The sequence below is a fragment of the Dipodomys merriami genome, unplaced genomic scaffold (assembly GCF_024711535.1).
Source record: "Dipodomys merriami isolate MVZ:Mamm:240054 unplaced genomic scaffold, mDipMer1.0.p SCAF_5, whole genome shotgun sequence".
Taxonomy (NCBI): Eukaryota; Metazoa; Chordata; class Mammalia; order Rodentia; family Heteromyidae; genus Dipodomys; species Dipodomys merriami.
In genome coordinates, this window is record NW_027206068.1 from 19,038,440 (window position 1) to 19,054,414 (window position 15,975).

The following is a 15,975-nucleotide window of genomic DNA, read 5'->3' on the forward strand; positions in this document are numbered from 1 at the left end:
TATCTTATCCATCTGGGGACATACAATAATTGTCCTTACGAATGACAATAACTTTTTCAATGTCCAACCAAATGTCAAGGTACTGAACCAACCACATTTTTGAAATGACACTTCTTTCAATGACTCTTGGATATTGTGGCTAATTTTTGCTTATCAGTCTCAATTTTGTGCCATCTACCATTTCATCAACCCTTACAGTTTAAGAATTCAGTTTGTTCTTTAAATCTGTTCACATGTTTTCATATCCACCATTCTCTCCCTGGGTTTTGAGTTTCATTCTGGTTTCATACACATGAGCACTAGAGGTACACATACTTGGGTACACACATTCACATACTCCACATGTGAAAATTAAGAATTCTCCTTTTAAATAACAGCCCTGGTCTTCTATACACATCCATTTGACTTTCCCTTGACTAATTCCACATGTGTAGGATTCAACTTTCCCACTGACTTCGTTCTATAACAGTGTGTGCCAATTATTGGCTGCACTGCAGTTTTAGGAACTTGAGAGCTGGTAGGACAAGTCCATTCCCTCTTCTCATCCTCATCCCGCCTGACTTTAGAACTGAAGTCTGTTTATTCAGTCTGCCCCACTCCATCATGGCTACAAGTTTTCTAAATTGGGCTTTCATCAAGTTCTTCGTGCATGACGGGGACATCCTCCTAAATGTTTTTCTGCTTCCAATATTGTGGGTTTATTTAATGAATCCCTTATATTGCCATCATCAATATTTTAAACAAAAGGTCTGATTACAATTTACTCTACAATATCCATTCATGTCTCTATGGAGCTTATAGTATGATAAAGTACAAGCAGAAATATATCAAGTATTTAAATGCATTTATTATGGAGCTTTAGGTCAATGTTGATTTATAGCTTATAGAAGAAAACACTGAATTGCTGTCTCTTATTTTTGAAAGACTAGAGGTAAACAGAACAGACCAAAGCTGATATGGCATTCCACAATTTTGACAAGATCAACATTGACAAGATCATTGTTCCTTTGTTTTGCTCTACATTTTTAACATACTTCCATTTTCTACTTTTCATCCTAGAGCTTTGTAGGAGGTCCCGCCATATTGCCTGTTCCAGGTAACAAGGAAATAACATGCACCATGAAAACGCATAGAGGAACATCTCAAACAACCTCGAAGAATGGCTTTCTCAAAGTAGCCTACATGGCATTGGGAACATGATGGAGGTTACAAAGGATGGGCTTCAAATAATGTGAATTTCTTAGGTATTATTTTATCTGTCAATTTTGAGATTTGTATTTTGATGTAAAATATATTATTTATATTCTAATCACACTTTTTTCCATCATAATCATTCTTCAGTCATTGATTACTTTGTTTCCTTCAGAGGATTATGTAGGAGATTAATTTGTGTTATATAGATAATAAAAGAACAAGATGTTAGAGCAATCTGGCTGAACATCTGTTACCCCATTGACTGTCAGGTTTGATTTGGCTGGTCTGGCCAGAAAACTTTCTCCTTTCTCTCTCACAGGTCCATGTGTATCCCTCTGGAAGCTGTGAGATGACCATAACAGAGGAGGATGGCTATTCAGTCAAGGGTTCACAAACAGCTGTGCTCCCTCGCTAGAACCTTCAACCAAGCCCTCAAGGTCCACTTGAAATAAGAGAACCATTCTGGACCTATTGAATATGACAAGCATCATTTGATTGCTAGTAAAGACACTCAGAGATGAGAAAAGTACTAGATCTTTACATGGAAGAGGTAATGCTGAGTGATTTTCTTTGACCACTGATAGGTTCACGAAAACCTAGGCTGATTGAATAAACTGAGTATTATGACTACAGCTGCATATGTGTACTTGTATTTCTATTGTATTCTAGCTTATATTCCTTTGGAGATATGCACAGGACTGATGGGATAGATTCATACAATAGATCTATTTTTAGCTTTCTTCCCGACAGATTTCCACAGTGGTTGCCTTAATTTACATTTGCACCAAAAGTATATATGCTTCCTTTTTTCCTGTACGTTTGCCTCAGTGTTTGCTGCTATGTTTTCTGGTTGGTAGAATTTATTTTATGGCTAACAATGTTAAGCTTTTCTTTCAGATACTGGTTGTTTATAATTCTTTTGAGGAGTATATGTTAAATTCAGTTTCCCATTTATTGCATTGCTTGTTATTTTGCTATTTATTTTTTAGGGTACGAAACCTGGTTTGATGAGTGACTGGCATTTTTTTTTCTTAGCATTCTGTGTATTATTTTTTTCATTTGGGAAGCTGTTTTCTTTGATGCAGAGAAACTTTTTAATTTTATAAAATCCCATGTATTATTTTCTGAAAAATTGCAATTGTATTTAGAATGATATATATACCTAAATCTTGAAATATTTTCCCATTGTTGCTTCAAAGTTTCTGGTCTTAGATATTTGATTCATTTTTAGATTGAATTTTTTTAATGGAGTAAGAGTGGAGTGAAAGGTATGGACCTAGTTATATTATGATGCATTTTACTAAACATCACTTGTTGAAGAAAAGATTATCTTTTCTTCTGTGTTTTTGGCCCCTTTGACAAAAATGAGATGATTTTAGTTTTATAACCTGATTCAGTTTCTTCCAAACTCTTCCTTTGGTCTATATATCTGTTTGCGTGCCATTACTTTATTGTCTTTTGAAACACTAATCCTAGCTTAGGTAACTGAATTTCTGTTGACCTTTCTTTTCCTATGCTAACTATGACCAAACGCCTCTACAGATAAAAATATAAAAATAAAAGGCTAGAAGAAGAATGCAAAGGAGTATTATGTCATGGGATATAAGTGAATAAGTAGTCAGGGATAAGGTTCAAAAATACTTCAATGAACACCAAAGTGTAGAGCATAATAAAGGCAATGCAAAAAACAATCAGTCAAACTTTCTGCATAAAGTTAACTTTGTTATTAAGAGCTGAAAGGCCTTTGGACGCATATTTGTATTATTTGTACCTATTCACAGTCATCTAACAATGACATTTTGTATTCGTAAGATATAAACTTCAACTTTTCTGATATAAAGGGTCCTAAGTAATAATCAAGTAAATACCACTTCCTAAAATTTCTTCTTCACTAGACGAATTACTTTTGTGGCTACTTTGCTCAAAGAGGAACTCCTTTATAAATTTGTTACAAAAAGTAACATGATTGCAAAACAATCATGAGAAAAAAGTTATGTAAAATGACATCATTAGATGTCTTGGAAAATATGAAGCACTATAAGGATAAAGGGAGTTAGCGCCCTCAACTTTCAGAGAATAGATAATTAATGATAAAGTAAAATATAAACAATTGGTGAGTCTTTAGAGGTGTTTCATTCTACTATGTTTAAAAATGTATGAAATAATTATTACTCCAAAACGTAATTCTTAAAGTTTAGCAGGCATAATACCTGGATATAAACATGTACATATACATATATAAACATACATTTATATAATTTATATGGATAAACTTAGAACATAAATCAAACTAGGGGACTAGGGGACTAAGGGAAATGGAAAGACAGAAGGTGAATATTTTTGTAACATGATACAAGTGTATATGAAAACCAAGCAACATCAATGAAAGCTTTTGATCAACAATTGGATGGGAGTGGAGTAAGAGAAATAAAGTCAACGTATATATGAGGATGGTTATGAGTAGGAAGGATTTTGACTATCAGGGTTTGTGAGGAAGTTAAACACTAGATATGCTCCAAACAAGCCAAACAAGCACACCTCTTGGTGTGCAGGAGAAACTAGTACCTGTGGGGCTAATGGAACATTTCCCCAGTCTAAGTTTGGAAGAACCAATGAGTGAGGTCCAAAAACTAGATTCAGTTGAGGAAGGTGAATCTGTCCTCAAAAAATATCCAGACAAATCTGTCTTGTTGCAGGAGAACTATTCTCCACTTGAAGAACTTAAATCTGTCCCTCCAACTCAGGAAGAAAATCTTATCATTCCTGAGTTCATAGATCGCCTTGTGAACCTTGAACTATTATTTCTACCTGAAGGCAACTTAGAGGAAGATCTAATGTTAGAGCCTCCTTTCCCTCTCCATGGGGAAAAATTATCTATTTTATTTTTTTATCATGATTGCAGTAAAACATTTAAAATACTGTTGAAATAGATTATTTGAAACTATAAAAATACAACAGTAAAACTAGTTTAAATTGTTGGTGGAAGATGGGAAAGGGGTCATTAAGAAATACAGAAGTTTGAGATTGAGTGGAATACATTACTAAAAACACAAAAAACTGTGGAAAGGTAATGACAAAATCTGTCCTGGTATGAAACCAAGATAATGGAATTTTGTGAGTAGATCTTGCAATCTTTCTCATAGGATGCTAAATAAGCTTTATTTCCTCTGAGTATGATTTCATCCCTTCCTCCCTCTTCAGCCTGAATAAGAAAAAAAATAAAGTAAAAATGGAAAGGAATGAATAAATGAAGTCATTCCTTGTGTCGGAGGAGGAATTTTTAACAATTCGTGGATATCCCTGGGCTCTACCGGATGAATGAAACTCTCTGTCCCCAATGTGCAGAAGGGTTTTGCACAAAATGTATAGCACAGTGGAGAGGCTTGCAGCTCTCATGCCCTTAGTCTCTTCTCTTCAGAGGATTGGTTAAGGAAGAGTAGAAGGGAAGTACGCCAGATGAAGAGCACATAAGCACAACCTGCATGCTTAGCATAGCTTTGCCAAGAAAAATGTGCACTACAGAAGACATCAATCTTTGTCATCTTGCCAGGATTTGCCCTCTCTTCAAATTCTGATTTTTCTTCTGAGACTTACAGATAAATCTTGCTGAAAGTCTCCTTGAAATCCCTCTGACCTGTGAGATCCATTTCCCATTATCTTCTTTCAACAGTCCCCTCTGCTCCTATTCTTGGTATTAGAACAATTACCCAACACCAGCTCATCCTGGGGATGGACCATGAGACAGTGCAGAGAAGCAGCTATTGGATAAAAAAAAACAACGTTCATTTCTAGATGGAAAGGGTATTCAAGCCCAAATTGTTTATATCTTCTTCGTGTCTTTATGAAAGCCAAACACAGAGCAATCTGAAAATCTCACTGAACATCAATTTACACTTTCTGTTAAACACAAGATTGCAGAACCAAGCCAATCTGGCTGTAGCTTCCTATGACAAAGAAACCACTGCACATCACTGCTCACAGATGAGAGCTCATAATTTATGGAAGTATGACTTCAGATTCACATTCCCAGATTTTTAGAATTATTTTTAAGGTTATCACTGTTGCGTGAGATAAAAATATTTATTGCACTATCAAAACTCTTCAAACCTTCTCTCTCTTAGTCTCAAAACATTTGCTTGGCTCTCTATTGCTGTAATATCCAGAGCCCAGGGCTTGCATTAAGCGACCGTGGAACCCAAGGCGGACTTTCTCATCTAATATTTCACTATTCCTCACATGAATTACTTACCCCAGCTTGTGATTTCTTTCTTCTATTGTCTCTGGAATTTTTCTTCTTTATATTCCCACAAGTAACACTCCTGACTATCCCTTATAACCTCACATCTGGATTATTACAACAACCTACTTAGGTAGTCTTGTCAAAACTGCTTTCAAACTATACTGCAGGCTGATACCAGGGAATTATTTCTAAAACATGACTTTTACCAGGCCCTCTGTTCAAAACCTATCATTGACTCCTAATTCTCAAGCTTAACATTATTGTCTAAAGATTTCAAATATTTGCTCTTTGTAATTTGTCACCTTCCAAATAAAGTCCCTCAGTGGTGATTTTTCTTGATCCTTTATTTTTCCTTGTGAATTGTATACTCCAACTTTCTTTGTGTCATGCTAGAGTTTATTTGCCTCTTTGTATTTACCTACAGAAATCCCTTATATTCTTTAATCGCTAGTTTTTTCCTCTGTCTTCATAGATTGTCAGAGGGGATATATATATATATATATATATATATATATATATATATACACACACACACACACACACACACACACACACACACACACACACAAATATTCAACTAATACCATCCATTTATGAACTCTATCTTTCTATGTTTTATTTGCCTTACCATTTATTTGCCTTACCATTAAAGTATCTGCTTTTTATAGTTTTGTTTTATAGCCTTTTATTTTTAAGTACACTGCCATCTTACAGCAAGGACAATTCATGTGTTGAAACTGAACATGGGAAGTGTATTTGTGTGCATACATGTGTGTGAAATTAGGAGCACAGAGTCTTCTAGTTCTGTGGTCTTCCAAGTGATTAGTGATGCCTAAGGGTACATGAAGATAACCAAGTAATACCTGACATACATAACTGAAAATTCTAGAAAAACTTCCAGTTACTCAACTTCTATTTATCTACTTCTCTAGGAATCACCACCTAAACAAATGTCCAAAGTCAAGGAAGATAACCTTTTCTAATTTACAGTAGAACACTTGAATCTTATTTTTTCATGATTCGTTGTTGTAACCTGTAGGAAGATGAAAAAGGAGACTATTCAAAATATTCTGAATACGAATGCTATTACACTAATGAATAGGAGTGCTAATTATTATTAATCAACAAACTTTTAAACATTATATGGCATTGCATTCTTTGTAATCAGGAACATCAAAGAAGGCCTCAATATAGTTATGCAATTGTAGATCAAAAATCATTTTAATGACATCTCACCATATTACTTTTTCTTCGAACTCAGAAGAAAATGTTCCAAAAATTGAATGGAATTGCCACCATACTTCTCCTTTAATCAGTTTTTTCTTATTTATGAATACATGGTTTCTTTGGATTTCAATCAAGAAATATAAAAAACTCTTCTCTGAATAGATGTTGTTACCTATCTTATTTTGCCAATAGGAATTATTCATTTAAGTCTATATAGAATTGATTAACAATGGTCACAAAATAGCATATAAAAACTCCAATTTAGCAAGATATAAAGAAACATGCCTATAATCCCAGGTACTTGGGAGAAAGAGTTAGAGAAACCTCATCTCAAAAAGTTGTGGTGCAACATAGATAAAATTTCAACTATACTGGAAGTATGTGTTGGAGGGTCATAGTCGAAGCTAGTCTTGGGTAAAAAGTTCAACCCCCATATAAGAAAACTGACGAACTAGATAAGTCAAACAAGATCTAAGGACATGGCTCAAGTGGTAGAATGTCTACCTGACAAATACTTTCAAACCAGGTATTACTCTTTCCCACAAGCAAAAAAGAAAACATCTTTACTAAATACCTAAGAAAATGTGCAATATATGTTACTTGGATCAACTTTAGGGTAATAGTCACAGTTATAATAACATAGAAAAATACTCCAATTTAGAGCTCTGTAATGCAGGAAATGAGGGAAAACCTTAATATTCATTTCTCATTTATACTAGAAAAAGTATAATACAAAAGTCAATAAAATATTAAAGGCTCAAAATATTACCTCATAACAACATATTAGTGGCTAGAAATGAGGTTTAAAAATAGAATATAAGTAATATCAAATTACTTTAAAAAATAACCAAGACACTAATAATGGAAAAATTGGTTTCATGGCAAGTTTTATGCTATATTGGAAATCATACCATCTGTAAAATGTAAACATTGATGAAATATTTAGATATTAACTGAAAATATATACAGAGATATATAGTTTTCCAAAAATCCTTTTTGAAGAAATGAAGGCAAAAATGTTTGAAGTACACCTAGCTCCAGCTTTTTTTGACTTTTATACTTTTCCCTTTATGGTTTTCTTTCAACATATGAATTACCAATAAAAACCAGAAAAGCAATTTTACTTCCTGATTTGAGGAGGAACTTGAGGTAAGACTTACCTTCAATAAACAAGTAGAAAGCTGCAGACTATGAAAAAAAAAAAAACTGTTCGCAGACATTGGGTAGCCATGGTTTTTGGACTCTGAGTTTGTGATATTATGTGAAGGGAAATAAATGTGGTGAGCCCTGTATTCTCCATGGATTTCTCTGTGGAGCGGTCTTGTCTGGCCCAGGGCATAGGGGTGCTTCTATCCCTAGGTAGTGTTCTGTTTGGAGAGGCTGAGATCAGGAACCTGGAAATTCAGGAATGGAATGTCAGAAAAGAGGCAGCTATACAGAGAAAGTGTTGTCCAAATCTGCATAACATACCCTTGAGTCTGTGACTGAATTAAGGAATCAGGAGTGTTACTGGTAACAAGTAATGAAAACACAACTAAAAAGACAAAGGTGAATCAACAGGTTATGTTTTTGAATAAAGCTGTTAAAATTAACTCAATCATTAAAAGGAAAATATGACTGCGTGAGCAAAGGAATGAAAGCAGAGTACTCCTAGAAACAAAGATTCAATATCTGTGACATCTTAGTGGGTGAGAGTAACAGACTTTACTGTGAGACATTCATGCTTATTCCTTCATACTTACAGAATGGCTGTTGCACCTCCAGTTAGTAGCACTGAATTTCAGCTTGGAAAGAGAACAAATGAATATGATGATAGGTCAACTGTCTTTTCTTTTTCCTTCCTTCCTTCCTTCCTTCCTTCCTTCACTCCTTCCTTCCTTCCTTCCTTCCTCCCTCCCTCCCTCCCTCCCTCCCTCCCTCCCTCCCTCCCTCCCTCCCTCCCTTCCTTCCTTCCTTCCTTCCTTCCTATTTGTTTTTGTCGGTTATGGGGCCTGAAATCTGGGCCTGGGTGCTGTCCCTCAGCTCTTCAGCTCAAGGCTAGCACCCTACCACTTGAGCCACAGAACCACTTCTGGCTTTTTCTGCTTATGTGGTGCTGAGGAATCAAACCCAGGGCCTCATGCATGTGAGGCAAGCACTCTACCACTGAGCTACCTTCTCAGCCCAAATGTATCTTTTCTTAAAAAATGTTTTTTCCAGGGAGATTGAATCTTCCCTAGAGATCCTATATAGCACACTTCTACTTTGTTTCCATTGACTAGAAATGGATCATAAGAGCACTCTTACTTACAAAGGAGTCTCGAAACTGATCAACTTACCCCCCCCCCCAGTCTTTGTAAATGAGTCTGCCATATTGACCAGTATAATGGCACTACAGAATAGGAAAGCATTCTTGGTTTAGCCTATTGTGAGCTGAGATGTGACCAGACAGCAGCTCTATCTATTTGCTTAGGGAAAGGCCAGAGCATGGCTAAGTTGGCAGAAACAATAGTTATCAAACACATAAAGCTTTAAGATAAATCTTCACCCTTTTGGGTAATCACAATTAGGTTGGGTTTTCAGGGGTTTTTCCTTTTACTTTATTTTAAGGGAATTTTTTTTATTGTGAAAATACTGTACAGAGGGGTTACAATTACATGGGCAAGATAATGAGTACATTTCTTATCAAGCATTGTTGCCGCCTCCTTTGTTTCTCCTTCCCATCCCTTCCATCTCCCCACCCCCGCCCCCAAAGTTGTAAAGTTTGTTTTTTGACATAACTACTTGTACATCTCATTGTTGCAAATGGGTCCACCTGAATCCTTATTTAAACGATTTTTTCCCCTTCCCTCCACAAATTATACCGACATCAAATACAGTAAAAGCCGGGGTTATATCGTCGGGGAGGGACATACAAAGCAACAAAGAAATCATCTTATGTTAGAAAAATGTTAGAAACAATTGCATGAAAGAAAGGGTTCATTTCACCTAACATCAACTTATCTGACCTTTTCTGCTTGACTCAGACATATACTAGATATTGCAAATAAGGGAAATCATGGGACCTTTGTTTCTTTGGGCATGGCTTACTTCACTTAATATAATTTTTTTTCCAAGTCTTTCCATTTCCTAACAAATGGGGCAATGTCATTCTTCTGATGGAGGCATAGAATTCTATATACCACATTTTCTTGATCCATTCATCTACTGGGGGGCATCTGGGTTGGTTCCATATCTTAGCTATGGTAACTAATACTGCAATAAACATAGTTGTGGTGGTAGCTTTAGTGTGGTCCTGTTTGTGAACATTTGGGTAAATGCCCAAAAGTGGGATTGCTGGGTCATAGGGGAGCTATCCTTATATATCACCCTACGCCAGAATCAACTCCAAATAGATCAAAGACCTCAGAGTCAAGCAGACACTCTGAAAACATGGAATAGGAGAAACCCTAGGTCTTCTTGGCACCAGATGAAATTTTCTTAATAGGGACTCAGAAACACAACAAATCAAGGTAAGGTTGGACAAATGGGATTGAATGAAATTGCAGAGCTTCTGCATGGCAAAGGACATAGCTAGCAAGATCAATAGAAAGCCCACAAATTGGGAGAAGATCTTCACTAGCCATACAACGGACAAGGGCCTCATATCTAAAATATACCTGGAACTCAAAAAATTAAATTAAATTAAATCCCCCAACAACAAATCCTCAAAGAAACAACTGCCCAATAAATAAGTGCGCTAAAGACTTAAAGAGAAACTTCTCTGAAGAATAAAGAAGGATGGCCAATAGACACATGAAGAAATGCTCATCTTCCCTAGCCATAAAAGAAATGCAAATCAAAACAACATTGAGATAACACCTCACCCCAGTTAGAATGGCTATCATCAAGAACTGTAATAACAACAGATGCTGGAGGGAATGTGAACAGAAGGGAACCTTACTGCATTGTTGGTGCGAGAGTAAACTTTTTCCCTTTATTTTTAACACACTAAATCTATTCTTATAGTTAAATAGCATTTCTCTATGAGAGATGTAGTATGTATGAGAAAATGTCACACATGGGTATAGAATCAGGGTTACCTGCAAAACTCCTGCCATATAAATTATCTTGATTTGTCATAACCAGATCTCTTAACTCTTGGAAACCTCACTTTCCTTATCTATAAAACAGGACTAATTATACCCCGTACTTATAGAATTGGGGAAGTTAAGTGGTGGTGATTTATATGTAGTACCTACTTTCTACTTGCCACAAAAAATTCCCATTTTGTTCCCTCTAGTGTCTTTCCTATTTTTATCTTTTTATTTCTCCTGACTGGATTTAAAACATCTCCTAAGTTCCTATTTGTGCTCATTCCCCAAAGACTCCTTGAATGTCAGGTAAGGCCCATATTTTTCAGAAGTTTACATAATATTTGTGAAAGAACCATAGAAACATATATGTATATATACACACATACATGTATATGTATACAGACATACACATATATCTGTATACACATATATCTGTATATGTATGTATGTATGTATATATGTATGTATCTCTCTCTTTATCGATTTATTTATCTATAATCTATCCAAATAATCTGACTATTGTCAGGTCTCACAGAATTACAGTGTTAAGAATCTCTGCTTGGGAGCTTCCTTGTGTTTCTGAGATTTCAATGCCTACACAATATCTGTCATATATGTCAACTTCATAGTTTTTCAGAAAAGTCTTTGTCCATTCTTATTCAGCCTAATATTGACATGTATTCTCTTTTCCAACATGCATGGTAATTCTAATTTTGCAACTGTCTGGATGATCTTAGATCTAATATATTGTTTTCTGAATGGATGATGTTTTCTTCTGCATCCTACCATATCTTGGTGTTTAGGTAGAAATAAGAAATAGAGACTATAGTAGGAAGCAAATACTTTTTCTGGATATTTCTTACAATTCACCTGTACTCTTCTTCCTTTGCTATCTTTAATAATATGAAGATAAACAAAACTAGGTTCCCTCTATCATTACAGTAAAGAAATTTTCTGATTCAAACAAAATCTAGGCCATCCTTTCTATTATTCACTCCTGGGGTTTTCATTTACAGATTGGAATAATTTTCAGGAAGAACATGTCCCTTCTCAGCTCTTGTTTTAATTTTCATAGATGACAGGTTCAATTTACCAAAACAGCAAGTTTTGGGCTGAATGATTTGCACTTGAACTGATGGACTGGAGAGCAATGTGTGGTAGAATGGACATTTCCTGTCCTACAACCACAGCAGAGTGGAAATGCACACTAATGATTGCCTGTTGGGACCTTGGACGCAAGAGTTGAGCTGTGCTAAGAGCTGCTTTGAGGTTTTCTGTACTGTCTACAACCTCCTATTTGGAAAGCCATTTGACTTTTTCCATTAGTGTTTTTCTTCTTTTTAAAGTGTTGTAATTCATCCTCAGTGTGTGGTCTGGCTTCATTCTCACAAGAGCAGAGACTAGAAGAACTGAGCCAAACTGTGGTGGGCCAATGATAAAAACTGCTATTTTCCATCTTAACAACAATTGTTTTTTCCCTTTAGGATCTGTGAGGCTAGAACGTCTTATGGTGTTGGAAGAGGATTTTGTGTTTCTGTGAATAAAAAAAATATAAGCAAAAATAAATGATAAAAATGTGATCAGAAATGTAAGAAAAATGATCAGATTTAAACAATAAAGATTATTTTTTCAATGGTCTGTACTTTTTCAGAGTATCAAGTTAGTGTTCTCTACAGCTCTAGCACTACAAATCTTACTTTCTTTGCTTTATAGTCAATTATACTTCCTTCCCTAAAGATCTGAAAAATTTGAGCTTCATTTGTGTCTCTCCATAAGTCAGCTTGCTCTTGAACCTGAACCAGCTCTTTGACAAAACATTATGAATGAGTTAATAGGGGTGAAATATCCCACATTTAAGACCTCATGTTACATTAATTGCCTTTCTGGTTACCCACAATTGAATGGCTATGGAAGAGCAATCTATTGTAGAGTGTAGTGTATAAGGTAATGCTTTTCTTACAATCCTGAAATTTATGTTCTCAATATAGGTCACATAATAATTACATAATAAATCCAGGAACAAACATGAAATTTTATACAGCACTCCAAATTAATGTTGAAACATTAGATAAACCATTTTCTTTCACTGCCTCGACTTTTAAAGTCTGCCGAATGGGATAATGATGGCTGTCTCCACTTATATGCATGGATTCAGAAGTCATTGTCTATAATGTGATTCTAAAGTCATCTGGACCCCAGATGACGTTTCTTTTTTTTTCCTAGTAAAAGTAGACATAGATAAATAATGAAATTCATTCTTTGTTTACCATATACTTCAAAATTCAACTCAGGACAAATTCAAAAGTTTCCAAGTACTATCAGCTAGCATGCCATTTTATGAAAGTAGTTTGCCTACAAATTGATATTTACTTTATTTTCATTATACCTATATATAGATTATTCGCTTGTGTCCTGTTTTTGTATGGTTGGTACATTTCTCTGTTCACCAGAATTTTTGGCTTTAGTTCACATTGACTTTGAGTTAAAAGATTTTCTTTAGTAATTATTGTATTTTTAAAATCCATTTGTTAATTTATCCTTGTCCTTACATTTCTGACACCTTATCGGTTGTATGAAATGTTCAATGGTATAGCAAACATAAAGCAGAGTAAAATTATGCTATTCTACCTGCAAAACATTTAACAAATAGTCAGGACCTGAGGGCTAGAGAAGGTGAGTTCTTCAACAACAAGTAGAAATCAGGAAGAAAACAGAATAATTGGAAGTTATAACACAATACAGAGGAACTGTATGATGGAATTTTCTTAACAAAAACTAGGGAAAAAGCTGGGTGCTGGTGGTTCATACCTGTAATCCTAGCTACTCAAGAGGCTGAGATCTGAGGATCATGGTTCAAAGCCAGCCCGGGCAGAAAAGTCCGTGAGACTCTTATCTCCAATAAGCCACTAGAAAACCGGAAGTGGCACTGTGGCTCAAGCGGTACAGCACTCGCTTTGAGCTGAAGAGCTCAGGAATAGCGCCCAAGCCCAGAGTTCAAGTCCCACGACTTACAAAAAAAAAAAAAAAAACCAAAAAACAAAAAAATTAGGGAAAGTATATTTTCTGAAGTTTGTAAGATACAACGTGACATAATACAAACTCAAATGTAAGCATAGAATTGTGTGTTTGGTTTCAAGATGCTACCCTTATTTGTTTAGCATCAGTAGAGCTAAGGAAGATTAAAAAGCCAATAAGGGAAGACATTTAAGTAAAATAGGATCAATATTTATGTATGGTAATGTAATCCAATCTACAAAATTAGGAGCCTAAAATACTATATTTAATTTTCTCAGGTTTTTATAACATGTGAAGATGAAGGTAAAGGAGGATGATAGATGTGAACCAACTGTGAAATGGGTAACAGATTATTTAATAGCAGCTAATTTGGGCTAGTGGTGGTAATACTATGCTCAAGAATGATAGTTTAAGTACACGTATAACAAAATGCACACTATTTTATATGAATAACACATAAACATTTTACTTCTCAACTGAAATATACTTCATGTACAGAAGTGAACAGTTCAATACAAATTTACAAAAGAAATATACTTATGTACCAAACAACCAATTTTTTTTTAAAAAGTAGAATACATAGGAGATATCTGATATTGTTGATCTCTGATATCTAGCCAATTAAAGTACCACTAATGGTAACTAGCACCTTCATCACTATTGAGCAGATTTATTCTGCCATAAAAAGAGTTATAGGATAGAGGTATTTTTTTCATGTCTGGCCTTTTTGCTCATTTACCACGGAGACTCATTTAGCTTGTCACATATAGTAAGAAATATGTCCTGTTTTATTCCTGTATATTTTCCATCATACAAATATATAACAAACACATGTGACTGAGGGCATTCATGCTCATTTCTGGGTGAATTATACATCTGTGAACATTTTCATAGCTCATTTTTGGTGTACAAAATTACATTTTGTTGAGTATACAGATAGGAATGGTAGAATTTTGATAGGCTGATCAGGTATGCTTATAGTTAGTTATGAATAGTACCAGTTTTCAAAAGGGGTTCAGGAAACTTATTTTTCAAAAGTAGTATATTGGGGTTCTGATATCACATGTATTTACTATACTTGCTGTTACCTCACAGTGACTTAAATTTGCCTTTCCTGATTACTAATAAGGTTGAAGACCTTTAAGTATACTCGTTCATATGAGAATCCTCACTATGGATATTTTGTTTCAAGTCTTTCTACATTAAAGTCACATGGGTTGTCTTTTTCTTATTGATTCACAGGCACTGCTTATACATATTAGGTTGAGTATGTGTCTTTTTCCAAAAATATGCATGGTTAATATCTTACTGTGTTTTATCTGTTCATTCTTTGAGAGTCTTTTGAGTGGGGTTTTTTATTATTTTATTTTTGAGTTAGCATACATTTACGATAAGGGGGTTTATTGTGATATTTCTATATATGCACACACTGCCCTCTAAATAAATTCATCCTTTCTACAATTTTCGCATTTCTCCTTTTTCCTTTTCCCCCATTTCCCTTAGGCCTGAGATCAGAACTCAAACTCAGTACCTGATATTTTCATTCCTTGCTAGCGCTCCAGAAACTGAGCCACACTTCAAATCCCTCTTTTCCTATTTTTTAAAACAGCATTTGTTGGGTTTCATTACACTGTCCTCATGCATATACAACACCCTTAGATCCTCATTGCCCCTCAGTATCTCCTCCTTTCTCTTTCCTTCCTCCCACGATTCTTATTCTAGGCAGTCCTCCCTTTTACATTCATGTCTCATTACCATCCTCAACATCTTCCTCCTCCTCCTCGTCCTCCTCCCTTCTTCTCCTTCTCCTCCTCCTCCCTTCTCCTCCTCCTCCTCCTCCTCCTCCTCCTCCGCATCATCATCATCATCATCATTTTAGAGCTATACTTCACAAAGGAGCAAGAACTTGTAGTGGTTCTGTGTAACAGTCATAAGCCACTAGTGCTTGGCTTAATTTTGGGTCCCCTTTGGAGAAGGAGCTGTTTACTGAAGTCTTACATGTTATGATTTTTTTATTGTGAAAATACCGTACAGAGGGGTTACAATTACATGGGCAATGTAATGAGTACATTTCTTATCAAGCATTGTTGCCTCCTCCTTTGTTTCCCCTTCCCATCCCTTCTCATCACCCCCCTAAGGGGGCCCTCCCCCCCACAAATCTGTAAAGTTTGTTTTTCGACAAAATGTCTTGTACATCTCATTGTTGCAATGGGTCCACCTGTATCCCTATTTAAATTTGCTTTT

At 35.4% G+C, this 15,975-nt stretch overlaps 1 long non-coding RNA gene across 1 annotated transcript; it reads right to left on the bottom strand.

The window, feature by feature from the left end:
• Positions 1–6,122: 6,122 nt before the first annotated feature.
• On the bottom strand, positions 6,123–15,550 carry LOC138810063 (uncharacterized). The gene is made up of 4 exons (XR_011367011.1): positions 15,487–15,550; positions 8,404–8,445; positions 7,822–8,055; positions 6,123–6,467 (listed from the first exon to the last, which is right to left on the bottom strand). It is a non-coding gene; the product is annotated as an uncharacterized lncRNA (long non-coding RNA).
• Between the last annotated feature and the right edge of the window lie 425 nt (positions 15,551–15,975).